This window comes from Anopheles gambiae, chromosome 3, assembly GCF_943734735.2.
Source record: "Anopheles gambiae chromosome 3, idAnoGambNW_F1_1, whole genome shotgun sequence".
In the NCBI taxonomy this organism is placed as follows: domain Eukaryota; kingdom Metazoa; phylum Arthropoda; class Insecta; order Diptera; family Culicidae; genus Anopheles; species Anopheles gambiae.
The window spans coordinates 71,636,937-71,654,137 of NC_064602.1; the positions used below are offsets into that span (position 1 = coordinate 71,636,937).

The following is a 17,201-nucleotide window of genomic DNA, read 5'->3' on the forward strand; positions in this document are numbered from 1 at the left end:
GGGTTGTTCATTTCCTGGCTTTATTTAGTTTTTTAATGTATAATTTTGTTCAAATCATTTGCGGCAGGGTTTTAAAATAGTATATTGGAAAAATAAACAATTATTTTAATATGATTAACGATCTTCACGAAATGTTGCTTATTTCTAATTACCAATTAATAATATTAGGTGTACAAAACAGTGCTAACCGATTTTCTCTCATATATCGTTCTTCTTACAACACGTCGTAGACTGACATTTAAGCTAAAATTGTAAACTCTGAGTGTCATATGAATTGGTTAGGTCGGCTTATAGGAAACGATCGCGTTCGTACTAGTGATGTGCTGTATGGAGCGCACCCACGGCTCCGATCCGACTCCGACTATTGTTAGTTCGATTCCGACTCCGGCAAAATGGAACCACTAGATCCGCCCGGAGTCGGAGTCGACCGGAGTCGTCCGGAGTCGACGACTCCGAACGACTCCGAACGACTCCGAACGACTCCGAACGACTCCGACTCCGAACGACTACGGACAACTCCGGACGACTCCGAACGACTCCGAACGACTCCGAACGACTCCGACTCCGGGCGACTCCGGGGACTCCGGACGACTCCGGACGACTCCGAACGACTCCGAACGACTCCGACTCCGAACGACTCCGGGCGACTCCGACTCCGGGCGACTCCGGACGACTCCGGACGACTCCGAACGACTCCGACGACTCCGACGACTCCGACGACTCCGAAAGATTCCGAACGACTCCGAACGACTCCGGACGACTCCGACTCCGGGCGACTCCGGACGACTCCGGACGACTCCGAACGACTCCGGACGACTCCGAACGACTCCGAACGACTTCGGATGACTCCGGATGACTCCGACTCCGGGCGACTCCGGGCGACTCCGTACGACTCCGGACGATTCCGAACGACTCCGGATATTGCAGCGCGGACCTACCTTCCGGAGTCGATTCCGAATTTATCGGAGTCGGATCGGAGTCGACTCCGGATTTTTGCCAACTTTACCCATCACTAGTTCGTACGATGGCTATATGCTGTTGAACATTTGTGACTGATTCTGGCGGTCATCAAAGACGGTCATTTGGGGGCGCTTGTCAAGAAGAAACCCCTTAAGATGCAAATTTGAATGTCACTAATGTCATCGATGATGAGGTGAGTAATTGCATGAATTCGAATTTATTTAAAAATCATCATCATGAGAAGCGCTTTACAGTGAATTTGAGAGTTGTTATTTTTACGACAAAACTTTGACAAAGAGTAAACACGCATTCTTGTGATTTCTGATGATATTTAGAGGAACCAACGAATAATATTTCTCATGCAGACTCTGCCTGAATATCACTAATAACACTCAAGATTGAATTGGTTGCAATCATATGCAGATTTAAGAAAATGATATGACGTCACTATTTGAATGATCTAGACACTGACACTTTCAAAATTATGTTCATGTTATTATGGTACGTTTTTTTTCGAAAAACATTCATAGAGTAATATATAAACAGCAATAATTACAATTTTTACGTACCGTTTGTGGAAAAACATCATTTTATGTTATTTAAATGCTTTTATTTACCCATGATCTTAAATTTCTGAAACCACCAATTAAACTCTCTTTAACTTACATGAGCATTATACATCTCTTATTATAGAGCCTCCATTATAAGGATCATATGAATAAAAAGGAATCCCTAAATCCCTATTTATTTGTCACTTTTATTCATATTTAAATAACCCTTGTGAATATTTTACTATCGGTTTTGCATTCCATTTGCATTCGATTTGAAGATTTCTCACCGTCTTAAAGCGTCATCACGAGAATCGCTCTTTACCATGAATGGCACTGGGCTCGTAACGTGAGCACACCGGGAAGAACTAAAACCGGGCTCATCAATTTAAAGCAGACCTTTTAAACTTTACATCCGTATCAGTGGTTTACCTTGGAGAGTTCCAGTGTACTAAAACCAACCGCAGCTCGAATTGGAAGACGCTGAAGATGGTTAAGTTCTGGCTAAACGTTAATTCATTCGTCTATGTTCTTAATAATTAAGCCTCAAATCGAAAAATGAGCTGGAATCATTTGTCTGCCGTTTAGAATTTTGTCAAACATCCATTTTTTGCCATTTTGAGGACTAATTTTAGACCATCTAAAATTCACAATCTACTCTGTGGATGACTTCGGAGCCAACAATCAAACAAACCCGGCCCGGAACGCGGAAAGATTCCACGGCTGTCAACAACAACTTCACCCGGGCAGCGCCAAGGACTACCGCCTGCCGCCAGCACGTCATTGGAACCGGATCCGGTTGAAGTCGAAGCAAAATCCGGGTTCGAAACGTCGATTGGACACCCCTTGTGTAGTGCCTCCGCTCACAACAAAGCACCGGGCGCCTGGTGCTTTATTTGGTATCATGATCGAGAGAGGAGAGAGAGGTTGAGAGGAGAAGCGATATAAATAGAGACAGGAGCTAAAAAATGGTTGTTATAAAATATACCATTTATTACTTATCTGTTTTTGTCTGCCTTCACCTCCTGCTCCTTAGCCTTTAATGGTTGTTTTTCTTCTTTTAATCACTTCAAAAAAGCTATTTTTAGGCAACAAAAACACGACCCCTGGCCAAAATATGCCACAAAACTCCCCGCGAACGAATACGTTTCGCGTCACAAAAACACAGCGTCGCAGCTCGCTGATGCGACAATAATGGCTCGTAATCAAAGCCTCAGCCCTCTACCCCGCGGGTACAGTAAACACCGATTCGATGCACCCAACGCGGCATCGCGGCTGCCATGTGTGACTTTGGACTCTGGGAAGAGGCGCGCGCTAATCAACGTCTACCATCCTCCTTCTTTTTCCAGCAAGCACATCGATTAATTGATCGGCTTGAAGTCAATTGGCTTCTCCCCCAAGCGTGTGTGTAGAGATGGGTGAACGGTTTGGTTTGGTTAGATTTGTCAATATTTGATCTAACTGGGAGCGGGATGGTCGCTTGCTGGTTGCGGACCGAGCGATTGAGTCCAAAAAATTTCCTCAATAAATTTCCAGTTTATTGAGTGCCAAATTGGGTTTGATTGTTGGTTTTATTGGGTTAAGAACGGCATGGTGCACGGTACTGTACTGTGAGCGTGGGATTAATTTGCATCTGGTAGCGAAGTCATACCGCTCCGTTGTGTGATTTGATTTATGAGTTTTGATATTTGTTTAACAACTACTTGACCAATCGATCTTACATCTTTGGAATACGATATGGATACGTTTGCCATAGCTGTAAATCTTGAAGGAATGACTTGAGATCAAGCCTTCAAGTTCACATCTCCAAGATTTTTGAAAATACTCTCCAAAGAAGTAATAACTTACCAAGCTATTGAACCATAAGATTTAAAAAAAAGTACCACAAAGGCCCACAAACTTACGCCGAAAGTTCTCAGATCATGTGGAAATAATAGAGTTCATGTCTTCAATTCCTTAAACGATCGGCTCTGAACATTTGGGTACTGTCCTGAAATTATTGAAGCTCTAGTTTCTCATTTTAATATAGATTGCTGGAGTTCCTGGAGGAAAAATACCAAAACATCAAACGATAGAAATGATTGTTGTGATTGTTTATTTCTCGTTCAATGGATAACAGAGATCCCTGTGAATGTTCTTAAGTCTAGTCTAACTATTAAATTAAAATATATTGAGCAACTTGATAACTCGTTTTTGAAGAGTTTTAAAAGATTTTTAATGAGGCTCTAAAATCGAACAAATGACATGCTTCATTAAATTTCCAAATTATGGATTTGTGGGGATCCCCAGAGCCGTATTCAGTGCGACTACGGCTAAAAGCAAAGCCAATTATGAAAAAAGCATCTTCTACAGTATCTGTGAATTCCAAAGAGCTATTTCATTCATTTTGCCGTCGTCAACTTCATCGATATCTTTTTAGGGTAATGTCGGCAATCCTCCATCAAATCGATATATTTCAGGACACTCCAAAAAGCTTGATCATTAACAGAATTAATCTTAATGAAGAGTACTTCTTTATCTTACGAATCTTACAAAAACTCCATTTTTTTAATCTATTCTTAATTTTACCAGTTGTTGTCATTAAATATTCTAGCAACCCTGTCATGAGACATGACAGATTACCAAAATCTAGTCACTTTTTTATGTCAATTTGTCCGTAAAGATACAAAAGCTAGTCTAAGCTATCGTCCCGCGATTGCACGACACTACAAACTACCATACCATAGGAGCTGTAGCTCGTCCAGCTGCCCAGGAGCTTAGAAGTACAGCTTGACACCTAGCACGAACTATCGATCAACCGTTATCTACACACCTTGGCCCAGGCAAACCTGTATGCAGATTGACCATTCCACACTGCTTACTACATTGTACAGAGAGGTGCAAACGAATCCCATCGGGCACTGGCTGATAAAGTCATTCTGAAACCCTTTGCTTTTCCCGTCGCTTCACGAACGATCGATGGTTTGATTTAACATTTAAATGTTACTTTGTGCAAATGCACGAATGGTAGTGGTCTAACGTGAGTCCGTGTGACGTCAACTTAACAGCAGCAAAGCAGTGGGAGCGGAGGTTCGAAGGACGTTCACTTTTTTGTTTTATTTTAATCCGGATGTTTGCACGTTCCTTTCCTTGTTGACAATAAAGGAATACGGTGGCGTTGTTTTGCTGGAGCTCAGAAGATGCCTGATTCCAGTGTGTTTGGCAGTTGAACTATCAAACTACAAGCGTTTGAACCTCCCACCCAACAAGATCTGAAGGTCAACGGTCTCCTCCGGGGGAGGTAGAACCGACAAGAAAACGTTAGACGACCAACACACACACACCGAAATCATCAAAATGCCATTTCAGTTTATTCTAACGGATTTCTCATGATCGAAAGATTAATGGAAACGACCTGCGCCTGCACGCGGAGCAGCACGCCAAACCTCGTTTGCTTCTCCAAAAACCCGTCAACTCCGCTTCTCCCCCCTGCACGCGATCGACGAGAGTGACGCGCCTTCAAATTTGTAAATCCGATAAGCATCTCGATGATGCGGAAAAGGCGGCTTTGTAGGGAACTACAACCCCACAGCAGAGGTCTGGAAAGAAGGACTGTCCAGGGGATCATCAAGAACCTTCTGACAGCAGGTTGTTGCTCCGATCGTCGTCACTCACTCGTCATCAAACAAAAAAAAGATCGATTGTTGATTTGTCCAACGTCCAATGATCGATCGAGCTGTGCTGTGCGATAAACGCTTTCGCTGGCATTTCTCGTTGACTCGGGGACACAAGGCTTTCCAGAGCGGCGTTGTTTGCACGAGGGTTTTTGTTTTTATTGTGGCTAGAAAGCTTAAGGTCTTAACACGGATGCTTCCGCAGTTACGACACGGGTGCAATAACCATATCTCGCCTGCATCTAAGGAAGGACCTTCTGTCGAACGGGGACGAACTTCCTGCCCTATGCAAAAAAGGAAGAAACCACCCGTAGTGCGAACCCGGGCAATAAAAACACCATAAATGCCCTCGTGCCCCGAACGACCCTGAACGATGCTTCCCCGTCGATGTAACATGACCCGCAGAGAATCGAGAACCATTAACGGTTTCCGTGCTGGGCCCATAGATTGAACGGTGCAAGGTAGAAACGTAAATGGGATAAAATGAGATCTTAGCTGCGGCAAGACCTTCCAAGAATTGGGCATTCGCTTACCTGGCTCAGCTCGCTCAGGTAGAATGGGCGCACAGACCACGGGGGGATGATCCGTGCGCTGCTTTACCGTCCGCTGCGGGATATCCATCCGATCGATAGCACAGCCAGTAAGTCGGTTCGGGAGGACTGAGCCTTCAAGGAAGCATAACTAATGCCCGAATCGGGATGTTACGATAGGATAGGACACGCTACAGGACGTGTCGGGGTGTTTTCGCGTGTCTCATCTCCATTCTCAGAAGCTGCAGGGCCCAGTGTTTGGCAATTCGTTTTGGGTTTTTGTTTTAAACCTTTTCAGGCTCGGTTTTTTTTATTCGGGAAATGACTATGCTGGTGTTTCGGAACCAACGGAACCAAGGGGTAATCTATTGCTTCGATACGCGCAGATCTGTAGGTGCTGAGAGGATCAACTTGGACCTCGTCATTCTACGTTGCTACTTTTGTTTGATCGGTTTGAAATGGAGGTTTAGGAATCGGTTCATTATTTTAGAAAATTAAGTTAAATCGTACAAGAAAGCAATCACCATGAGCTATAGGGCTTTTGTTTCTTTACTGCTTTTGTGCGGTGATGTTTGAAAAATTTTGTTCTACAAAAACAAAACAAAATCAACTTCGAGATACCAATACCCATACAATACAACCAATTCAATACCCATTTTATTGCCGGTGCTGACTATGTAGACCAACTAAATCCTTTAATTTCAAGCTTTATTGCATTTTTTGAGTTTATATCTATATAATGATTTTAATTAATTATATAATAATCAAATGCTTTTGGAGATTGTATTTACGAAAGACGTTTCTTATCTCTGAAGAAACTGGTACTAAGTTGTTTCTAACTGGAATTCTAATCTATGAGGTCGTTACAACAGTATTTAAAGCCCATGTAGCAAACTCTAACATGCTTACCCAAAAAGAACATTTGTCGATTCCTACTACATTATAATATGTTTTTTAACATTATAGGGTACTTAATTCTATAATATTGTCTAAAGTAGCTATAAAAGTAGTGATACAATAAGTCTTATTTGGAAGTTGTGTCCGATTCAATAATGCTTATCAGGAATGCGAATGGTATCGTAAGTATTCACATGTTATGATCTATGTATCACTTGACAAACGTTATTACCATGTTTAGTCAAGAGTTCTGAGATAATGATGATTAAATACGTAACTTTAAATGCCCTAGCTAAGGATAATTTCAGGAAAGATTAATTGTGCTTTGAATTTTTAAGCAATACGGCAAAGCCGTCCCTACTGAATAAAAAAAATTATACTTTGAAGCATAACACATCAAGACACAAACATTTATAAAAACGAATGCTAGGTTTTTATAAATGTTTGTATCACAGATCAAAGTGACTGATCGGAAGTTCTAGAACAAATTTAATGATTGGATCAAAATCATATTTAATCTATTTAAACTTTCTGAAATTTCGTTTTTTTTTTTCATTTTGGGTTTACCTTTTCTACCTAGAAGAGTACAGAGCCAAGTTATTTCTAAAATCAAATATTACGCAATGTCGCTTTCAATAAGAAAGGCATTATGAAATCAGTAGCGATGCAAACAGTAAACACACTCCTTACTTTCAACAAAATTACCAATTACAAGCATTAAAAACATGTTGAAAAACAACACGATAAGAAATACACTACATCCCAGCACTACAATCGATCTCTATTGCACCAGAAGCATCTCGCACCCTTCCCCACTGAAACTCCAAAACTACTCTCGCACATGCGTTGGGGTGGGCAAAACGCAACCACTAATCGCCCATCAAATGCGATGTCGAACGCGCATTTATTTTCTGTTTTACTCTACATCGGTTTTTTTGTTTGTGGGTCACTGACGATACGGGGCGCGCGAGAGAGCTTATCTTATCGCGGGGCACTGGCGTGTTGCGAGCAGGGCCGAACCAGCTTACGAGAAAAGCACTCCAACGCACCACTATCGCTATCGAGAGCCGCTGATTAGTGGATGGTGGAGGAGTAGATGAAGGGTGGCCACCACACTGCGTAGCGTGCGAGCGATGGCAGCAAATCCGGAGCCAAGCGCGTGCTTAAAGGGTACTTCGCCGGAGTGGCCTTCCCTTCCTTGCCGCCTATCTTACCGCACTCTGGCAGGGGACTACCCAAGGCGGGGGACTGTTTTGTTAGCGCTGGGACACGTTCTCGGAGTGATAGGATTTTTGTTTTTTGCGAGTTTGTAGTAAATTACGTAGTTTAACAATTGACAAAACGGTCGTTGGCGCAACGATAGCTTCTTACTGTGTGTGACGCGTTTGGCTGTGGTCGGTGATGATGGTTCGTGGCTCTTGCAGGTTTGTGTTCTCATCGGGTTGAGAGAGACAGAGGGAGTGAGAGACAGTATATACCGTTTGTCACTGCGCGTTTGCCGTTTGGTCATTGCCATTTGGGTGGCGAAGCTGTCACGAACGACTGTTGAACTTGCAAATGGCAATGAACTTTGGAGACGCCATACTTTGGAAAGGTGATCTTTATTGTCTTTAAAAAAAACAAAGGTTGAAATCATGATATTGATGATTTCATATACTGTACTAAGTAATAAGGTACTGGAAAGTTGAAAATATCGATAAAACGATATTTTGGGCCATTTTCCAGCAGACGAAAGCAGAACAGATCATACAATTTTGATTTCAAAGTTGAGTTAAGTTGCTCAAGTTATCTAAATGAAATAATTCTTTAGATAGCTAAATATTCCAGGTGAGTATCATTAAGCATTAAATAAATGCACTTCATTTTCTACAGCTGCAACTTGAACTTAGATAGCACTCAATACATACTTTACACAGCGGAAATAAGGACTTGATGGATTTCCGATGAAGTGTTGAGTTGAATATCTCTAAAGTTAGTACTAAATTATTTAGTACTTAGTTCCAAATCATTTCAAAATCGATAATCGATCAATTATTTTGGACACTTTGGAAGAAATTGAACAAAATCTGATCTTGGATAGTTGGATTGCTGAAGTCGAGACTACTAGTAGCACCTTAACTACAAGCTCTTTGGAGGATCTAACCTATGGTTCTAAACTCATGTTGATATCGTTGAACTTTCTGCTAAAATGAAGTTCAGAATATATTTGTATTCATATATTCTGTAAACTTTGATAGAAATTGAGACTAATCTATGATAGTTAGTTTGCAGACGTGGAAAGTCCCAAGTAGTACTCTAACCTTGACCTTTTTTAGGTTCCAGTCAATGTTTCTAGACACATGTGAATATCTCTAAACTAAACACTACAAATCATACTAGGTTGTATAACTATTTTATCATTTTGGACAGTTTTCAAAAATAAAGGATGAAGATCTTCTATAGGATTACAAATTACAGAGTCTTCTAATAGCATAGTATCATAGTTGCTGGCAATGAAGATCATTGGTGACATTCTAGTCACGTCAAGAATACTGCACGAATGGCTGCAGTATGAGGCATTGAAGCTCTTTCTCCTTACCGTGTCTACATTAGCTCGAATTCTTCTTTTGACAGGAGTTCAACCTATCAAAACAAGTGTGGAACAGTGTGGACAAACGGACCCAAAGATCACTCTTAAAGTCTGGTAAAAACCTTAGAAATAAGATCGTAATGTAAGCAGTGAGTAATTTCATGTAGTACATGTATTTCGATAACACAAGCTACGCTTAAATGAGGGTTTAACAAATGCCTATTTCTCAAGACACTTCAACTCCATTCGAACATAGATTGGCAGCATCTCAGCGCACAAAAAAAAAGTTCTCCCATCGGTGCTGACCAGAACATGGAATGTAACTGTTAAGCTTGTAGTATGCAAATTGCCTACACGAATGGCGCCTCCCTAAGGTGAAGGTGTCTGGCGTGTTTGCGTGAATTATTTATTGGCACAAAACTAAATGCCGCCTCGTCCGTGGATTTGTTACCGTGGCAGTTACTGCTCAAAAGATGACCGCGGGGATAAAATGTACCATTGCTTATTCAATTTTATCGCAATAAATTGTGCACACTAGAAGCCGGTCAGTCAGAGACTGGAAGATGTGCGCGAAACACAAAGCCAAGCGTCTCGCACAGTAAATATTGCACTTAGATCACGATTTTTTTTGTTTTGTTTGCCAACTGACTGATTGCACCACTTGCACCATGAACTTGTTGCACCGGGTGCGCTTGGGAGGGTGGTATGGGTCAGTCGTTAAGCCGTTGCGGGAGAATGAATGCTGCAGCTGCAGCTCCTCCCAGGAGAATGCAAATCATCGCCGCCCGGTTAATTAAATGGTAATGAAGTTGGTCGCTCGGTTTTTTCGCCCCTCCGCCGCGTTGTTGATGCCCGATGACGTCACGGTGCTTTTTGTTGGTGTGCCGGGCCACCCAATCTCCGGTGCATCGTACCGCGATCTCTATGCGATATTTAACGACGATAGGTTGGCGGCGCGCATCGCTCGGTCAGTAAACGCCACTGCCCTCCAAATGATCGCTTATTATACAAAACACTTGCATCTCGGTGTGCACAAACCCAGCGCGGGCAAAGGGCAAGCAGCGCGAACGCCGTAAACGGTCGCGGATGATAGGTGAGCTAGCATAGGCTGAGGAATGTGCGCGTAATTAAGTGAAGCACGCTTGGCGGGCAGCTTGGGAAATTTGATGATTGAGCCAGATATACGGCATAGGTGTTGTGGATTTGTGGCTTCACGCCCGCCCGTGATAGTGTTCTATTTGCACTTGCATCGGGCATGGAGGGGGGGTGATGTAGCAATTGATTGCTTTATTATGGATGGTGGTTTGACATGGAAGTGGTGAATTTTTGCATAGTGATGTTATGTGTGTGTGAAGTGGATTTTATTTAACATAAACGCATTTATTAACTTAACGCATTTACTTTATTTAACATAAACGTATTCAGTACGCAAATTGAGTTAGTGCATGTTTGGTTGTAATATAGCAAATTTGAACTAACTATTGGTAATTGTACCACATTTAGTGGTAAAATCAAAATGATCATACACACAAATTAAAGTTTAACTCTGAATGAAAATATCGAAATATAAAAAGCATTAAACTTGAGAAGAGCCTTCACTAAGTACGTTGACTACATGAAAAATTAATGGATTTTTCATATCTTAATCATACCTATGAACCGAATAATTGTACAAAAAGACATCAGTAATTTTAACAAAACATCCAAAGGTATTATATTGCTTGCGTTATTTCATCCGCAGAAAGTAATTGGAACAATAGATATAAAAAGGTAAGATACTCGACCAATATGCTCAAATTAAAATATTAAGATAAACTATCGATATATATTCAAAAGAGCTTTAAAATATCTAACTTGGAATATGTATAATGTCAGAAGAGGTTTAATAAAAAGTTATTCAGCTTTTTTTCAATACCTGCAACAAAAGGATAGCATTTGCTGTATCTTTGTTACAGAAACAATATTCATGATCCTCCGAAACTTAGAGATACAGGATCCAAAATCTCCAAAAATGTACTAGCTAAGAATGTACTTCCAAGAAAATTTGATCAGCTATAGTTTACGACAAGCTTTCATAGACTTAAGAACATCTTTAATATGAACTGAAGGCCTAAACAACACATACATAGGCTATTATTTTTTTAACATTTGCTCAGATACGTTCATACTGTCGATCCATTGCCAGCATCCAATATCGTCAAAATCATAATTAAGTTCATCTCATTTTGAATTAAATGTACAGGCGTCCCCCGCCTTACGACCCCTTCGAGTTACGACGATTCGCAGATACGACGATTTGATTTTGACGGTTTAAAGTTGTCATTGAAATTCCCCAACTATCTGATCTTGAATGTGTATCTATATTGAATAGGTGTAAACGGCTTTTAGAGTAAAATTAATACATTATCGAACATTGTTTTAAATAGAATACAAGATATCATTAATTTTGACTCTCCAATTTCGGTTATTAACTTGATATTCAAGGATATTTGACATACGACTATTTCGACTTACGCCTTGCTTTAGGACATTTTTTCGGTCCCAAATACAGTCGTATCTCGGGGGTCGCCTGTATTAAATTAAATTAAATGTAAATGAGTACCTCAAACAATACTAAAGACTCCTTTACAAACTTCAAACTTTACGAACGTGTTTAAAATGTAATTTAATTTGATAATCGAATTACCTATGATATTCGTCTTCTATCTAGAAACGACTTTAGAATTATGTGGAATAGCCCTTAATCAGTTTTAAATGTCAAGTCCTTAAAAATACGATATCGCTCAATATCTGACGTAAGGTCGGTGTATTCTTCAATAAAAACGAGCTTAGAATAGTATTGATATTCATCTCTTCCACTCATTAAACGACTCTTTAAACCTGTTTCATCACACACACAACTATGTATTAATTTGCACCATAAATTTTAATTACCACCAACGCCATCATTATCTCAAAACCATTATCGCGTAGCTTAGCTTTTCGATAAAAAAACAAACGCATACACACATCCCGATAATCACACTATTATATCACCCTTTCGGTAACAGTCGTTTAATAAAATACACCATTAAATCCCTCAAAAACCCTCTCCCCACCAGCCGCTGTATCGGTCTAGTTCAATGTTTATTCATTTATCGAACCCTCTCTCCGCTTCGCACGAGACATCTATGCCGGCGTGTGAAACGAATCGGAGTTTTTTGGGAGTTTTTTTTTTTGCTGTTGTTGAATATTTTAACATCGTGAATGGTGATTTCCTATGCGATTTCGATTCGCACATTTCATCATCAATCGATGATCCATATTTCATTGAAATGGTTTCCCATATTTTTTCTTCCACCCTATGATTTAGTAATCGCCACCACCCGTCAATGGAGGCTAGGCACGGTGCGCCACGAAACACGTGTGAAAGCGTTGACCAAAGCGTTGTTGTATAGAGATTGTCAAAGTGTGATAAGATCGATGCAGAGAGCGGGTTTTGGGGTTTTATTTTAATTGTTGGACCCCTTCCTTTTTTGGTCGTTAATTAATTTTTTAAAATTTCCATTTTATGCAATATTTGTTTATGGTTGGTTTGCATCTTTTTGGCTATATTTTATGCTATGTTTTTATTTTATGTTTATTTTTTGCACCCAAAGTAACAACCCATGACACTTAACGAAAGCTTTACGATTTGTCACTTTTCAGCTGCGTTGTGCAATTGATACAGAAAACGCGGGTTTCGTGATTGTTTTTGCCTTCTAACACCAATAAAACCCCTCGTCATTCAGCCCGCATCCTAAGCGGTTTTGGCCATTTTTTTTTTGCACGCGCAGGCTCGCTTGCACCATAAAGATATAGCAATGCTTGCTTTTTTTCCTGCGCACCGAACATTTCACACCAAAACTCGCCCCGTTTGGGGGCTAGGTCCTTGCGTATTCAATCGACCGGATAACTGATTCGCACCTGGACACACGAAGCCACCAAACGAAGAAGGAAAAAAACCCCAACACGGCGACGTTACGAGATACAGCAAAACGGCTCTCGGACTCTCGGGGCCGTTTAATAAATACAGCTGATTTTTTATGCTAATCCAATAAGCCGTCGAGCAAGTTTCGATTGCTGCTGCTACGACGACTGCTGTGTTGCTGCTGCCGTCTACCCCGTCCAGGCTTGGTGGTTGAGTGAAATTTGCATTTTATTGGGTACCTCTCCTTGCATCGTGATCCTCCTCCAGCTGTCATAGGTCTCGAGCTCCATCAGCACACGGGGAGGATCGAACCCGCCCGATTAAGGATGCACGGATGATAAAACTGCAACTTTATGGCACATATTTAGAAAACGCGATCCCTGGCCTGCAGAGGAGAGCATACGAACCGTTTTGCTTGTGAGGTTGTTGCGAAGTAACCCCGACGGAGATATGGTTTCGGACAGTTTTATGTCCTCCGAAAAGGCCCCGGTATGTTTGACTGCCGATGTAAATTGCGAACGCTTCGTTCGGGTTCGATGTGTTACCTAATCGCTGTCTCTTACCGGGGTTTTTTTTCCGCCCGATCATGCAACGGTTTGATGGTTACTGGTTGGTTTGCCGGCTTACCATCCCATTTGTTCGAATGAGTTTTGAGCGTTTCTGATCGGGTCTGATGATGAGGATGCACATCAACTGACGTGCCTGTCATTGTCGCATTAACGCTGGTTCATAAAAGATATTACGTGGACATAAATGTGTGCAGGAGATAAATCAGTCGCAAGACTGTTAAATAAACAAAGAGCTATTACAGGCTTACACACTGACCAACAAAAGGGTATAAAGGAATGAATATCTTTCAAAGAATAAATCGATTGTAAATTGCGTGAGAATCATATGAATATTTTACTATGTCTGCTATGAAGTCATTTTTCAATTGTATTAACTTGCTATTCTTCATCTTTTATACAATGCATAAGCTCTTAGAATTATGGGAATATTGTCAGCCATCGATCCTTAAACAATCTGCAATGAAACCCAAGGCCGAAGTTGAATTTCTAAAACTTTCTTTAGTTAACAGACATTTGTTATTTGCGAAGCGGCAAGAATTGTCTGTATCGTGTCTAGAAATCAATGTCCTATACATCTATTCTTGCTTAAATTTGTCAAAATAACTTATAAATTATCGTTACTTTGTATACAAGTTTCTACTAGCATTTAAGTGAAAGAGAAAAATGGGACTACACTTGTTTATTATACATTTTGAAATCTGAACTGGACAGTTTAGTTTAGCAGGATATCGAGGACTAATCTACGAGCTAGAACATAATTGGTTCGCTGGAAAACTTTTTGAAGCTATGCATGGTTTACGGCCATCTTCTGCTAATGTCCACTACCCATATTGGCTGACGGGATCCCTCGGTTCTATGTGAGTAACATGACAGATCAACTAAAGCCTAGCGCTCTTCCACATATTCGAGCGAAAGCATACCAATTCAAGAGGCAATATCGCTTCATACAGCTCCTTTACGGAGATCTGCTCTAATCTTCAATTAGAAGTAAGTCAACAAACGAAGTCCTTTCATCTGAACAATCCACTTTTAGACTTCACATATATAAAAACAACTGATTCCAATGTTGCAATGTTCTAATGGCCGTTATTAAAGTTCCATTAGGTTCAGCACTGTGATTAGTGGCAGAAGATAGCGGAATTTGGGGCAAGTGTACCATCTTAAGCATTTTAAGTTATAACTCACTAAAACGTGTTTTTCAAAAGCCGATTTAAATCTCATAACCATTTTACATCTATTTCCTCACTTAAAAATGAGTTTCGCTTGAAAAAAGTGCAAACAAAACAGTTTTTGAAGCGTTTTAAAAAGGGTCCAAAAAGACGTTGTTTTTTGGGCTATGGGGCAAGAGTGCCACTCGTATGGGGCAAGACGGCCACCTGGTTAAAATAACCGTATTTCTTAGATAATTGGAAATTATTACGTTTGTACCACTAGTTTATGTATTCCTACATGTCTTGAGTCACCAATGAACCCTTTTTGACCACCAACTGTACCACAATATGGTTTGTTACTGTTCTGTTTTTCTGGCGTGGAATCCGCTCACAATAGCGCACCATTCCGCAGCACGCTACAACAATGTTTACATTTTTGACAGCTCGCGCCTATGAAAGATGGTGGCACACTTGCCCCAAACAGAGATGGCACACTTGCCCCAAAAGTTGTAACTTTTTTGAAATTGAATTTTTAAGTGACAAAAAAAAAGTTTTTTTCAACCAACCCCACAAAAAATTTCACGTTTTCTCAGCTATACGGTGGTGTAAATATTTTCTCGGTTGATTGTTCGCATGATTTTTGAGAGCTTATTTGGTTGGATTAAAAAATTATAATATTCTGCTCAATTTTGAAACTCAACATAAATCAGTTCAAAACAATGGAAAATATCGATTGGTCTATATGAAATCCGGCTCAGTATACCTAGTCATTGGAAAGCAACCAACTGTATACACAATTGATCATTTAACTAAAGTTTTTAAGGAAAAATGCTTGGTGGCACTCTTGCCCCGTATGGCACACTTGCCCCAAATTCCGCTATAATGAGTGCATAAGACTCCACACAAGTTTAGGTTAAGTTTAGTTAGGAGCTCATTATACCTATGTATAAGAATCAGATGAAGCCAGGTCAATTCGGAATTGGAGTAAGATGAGCCATTACTAGTTTATATCATCAGCGATTTGAGTTGCCTCTTAACAGACGACTGTGTGAGATGTCAAAGTCTCTATTCCGGACTTACGGATCTTTTTTTGGCTCAACTACCGTTGTCGGTCAAGACCGTTGTGGGGTTGGCTTTCAGTGACTTTTGGATTACCCTCCATAGCAGGATAATCAGTCCTACGTATGGCGGCACGGTCTATTTGGGGCTTGAACCCTGACTTATGGATCACGGTTTTTAATGTGTCTACCTCTTTGGCCTAATACTTGTTGGGACTTAGTTCTGAGAAGCATAGCTATTAACATATATCAACATTTGGGATTTTGTATCAATACTATACACTAACTTCAGGAATACATCTAATCATCGAAACAGTTCAATCTATTTACGTTCTTGTTTGTTCTGACGAATATGGAATGTTCAATTATTAGCTTCTGATAACAAAATGGCAAACAAATAGGAATACAGATGTCTCTGCAGAACTAAAAGACAAAGTAAAGATCGTTCCGGATCTGATCGAGCGAAAGCGTGACCATGAACAACATAGCCTTGGGGTTATGTCATCGATTTCTTCATGAGCGAGAGTGTCTATAGGCAAGGTTTAAGATCTAAAATTACCTTTTCAATAAACAACTGTTAAACAAATAGACCATAAATTAATAATTTCATGTTTTCGATCCCTTTTTCCATCCTTCCATACTAACTCCTCAACATCCACGTGGCTAATCGAGCGAAGGAAACCATCCGTCCGCTTCCAAACAACCGCACCGGAATTGGGTGTGAAAACCTCGACATTGCATTACGCTGTTTACTTCCTATTTTGTTCCCGCCTCGCGCAGCCCACCGCCCGGGGGGAAAACCGGAATCCATTCCAACCATGCTTTCATCGACAGAAGATATCGACAAAATGCTTTTGCCACTTTTCCTCTTCACCGCATGTGCGCGCATGCTAGAGACAAGGGCTAGCAAAGCTAATTGGATCGGTGCTTTTACCTTGTCAGGGCGGGCGCGCCGATGCAACATTCACTCTTCACTCGGATTTTCCTCCTCGAAGGAGGAGAAGGCGAAACTCATCCGACCGGAAGCGAGGAAACGAGCTTTTCCAAGCGTACCAAGGGCCCACCCCGCAAGCCAATTTCAAAGTCAAGTTGATTGAAAGGGAAGGTGTGAGTGTGTCCAGTTTCCGGGTTTGCGTTGGTTTTCAAGCGGATGGGGCCGGTTTTCCTGGTGATGGATTGTCTTTCTTTGTGTGACGGAAGTGCCACGACTGGATGGGAGGGGGGCCCATATTTAGTGCTTCACCGTACTGTCGCGTCATCCTGCACCGTCGGGTGTAAGTAACGGAGCGGCATCACGCTGACATTGAACGGCATTGA

The 17,201-nt window shown here is 41.0% G+C and overlaps 1 long non-coding RNA gene across 1 annotated transcript; it reads right to left on the reverse strand.

Annotated features, from left to right (window-relative positions):
• Positions 1-1,697: 1,697 nt before the first annotated feature.
• On the reverse strand, positions 1,698-2,828 carry LOC133393415 (uncharacterized). Its single transcript, XR_009766147.1, has 2 exons — positions 2,507-2,828; positions 1,698-2,398 (listed from the first exon to the last, which is right to left on the reverse strand). It is a non-coding gene; the product is annotated as an uncharacterized LOC133393415 (long non-coding RNA).
• Positions 2,829-17,201: the final 14,373 nt, after the last annotated feature.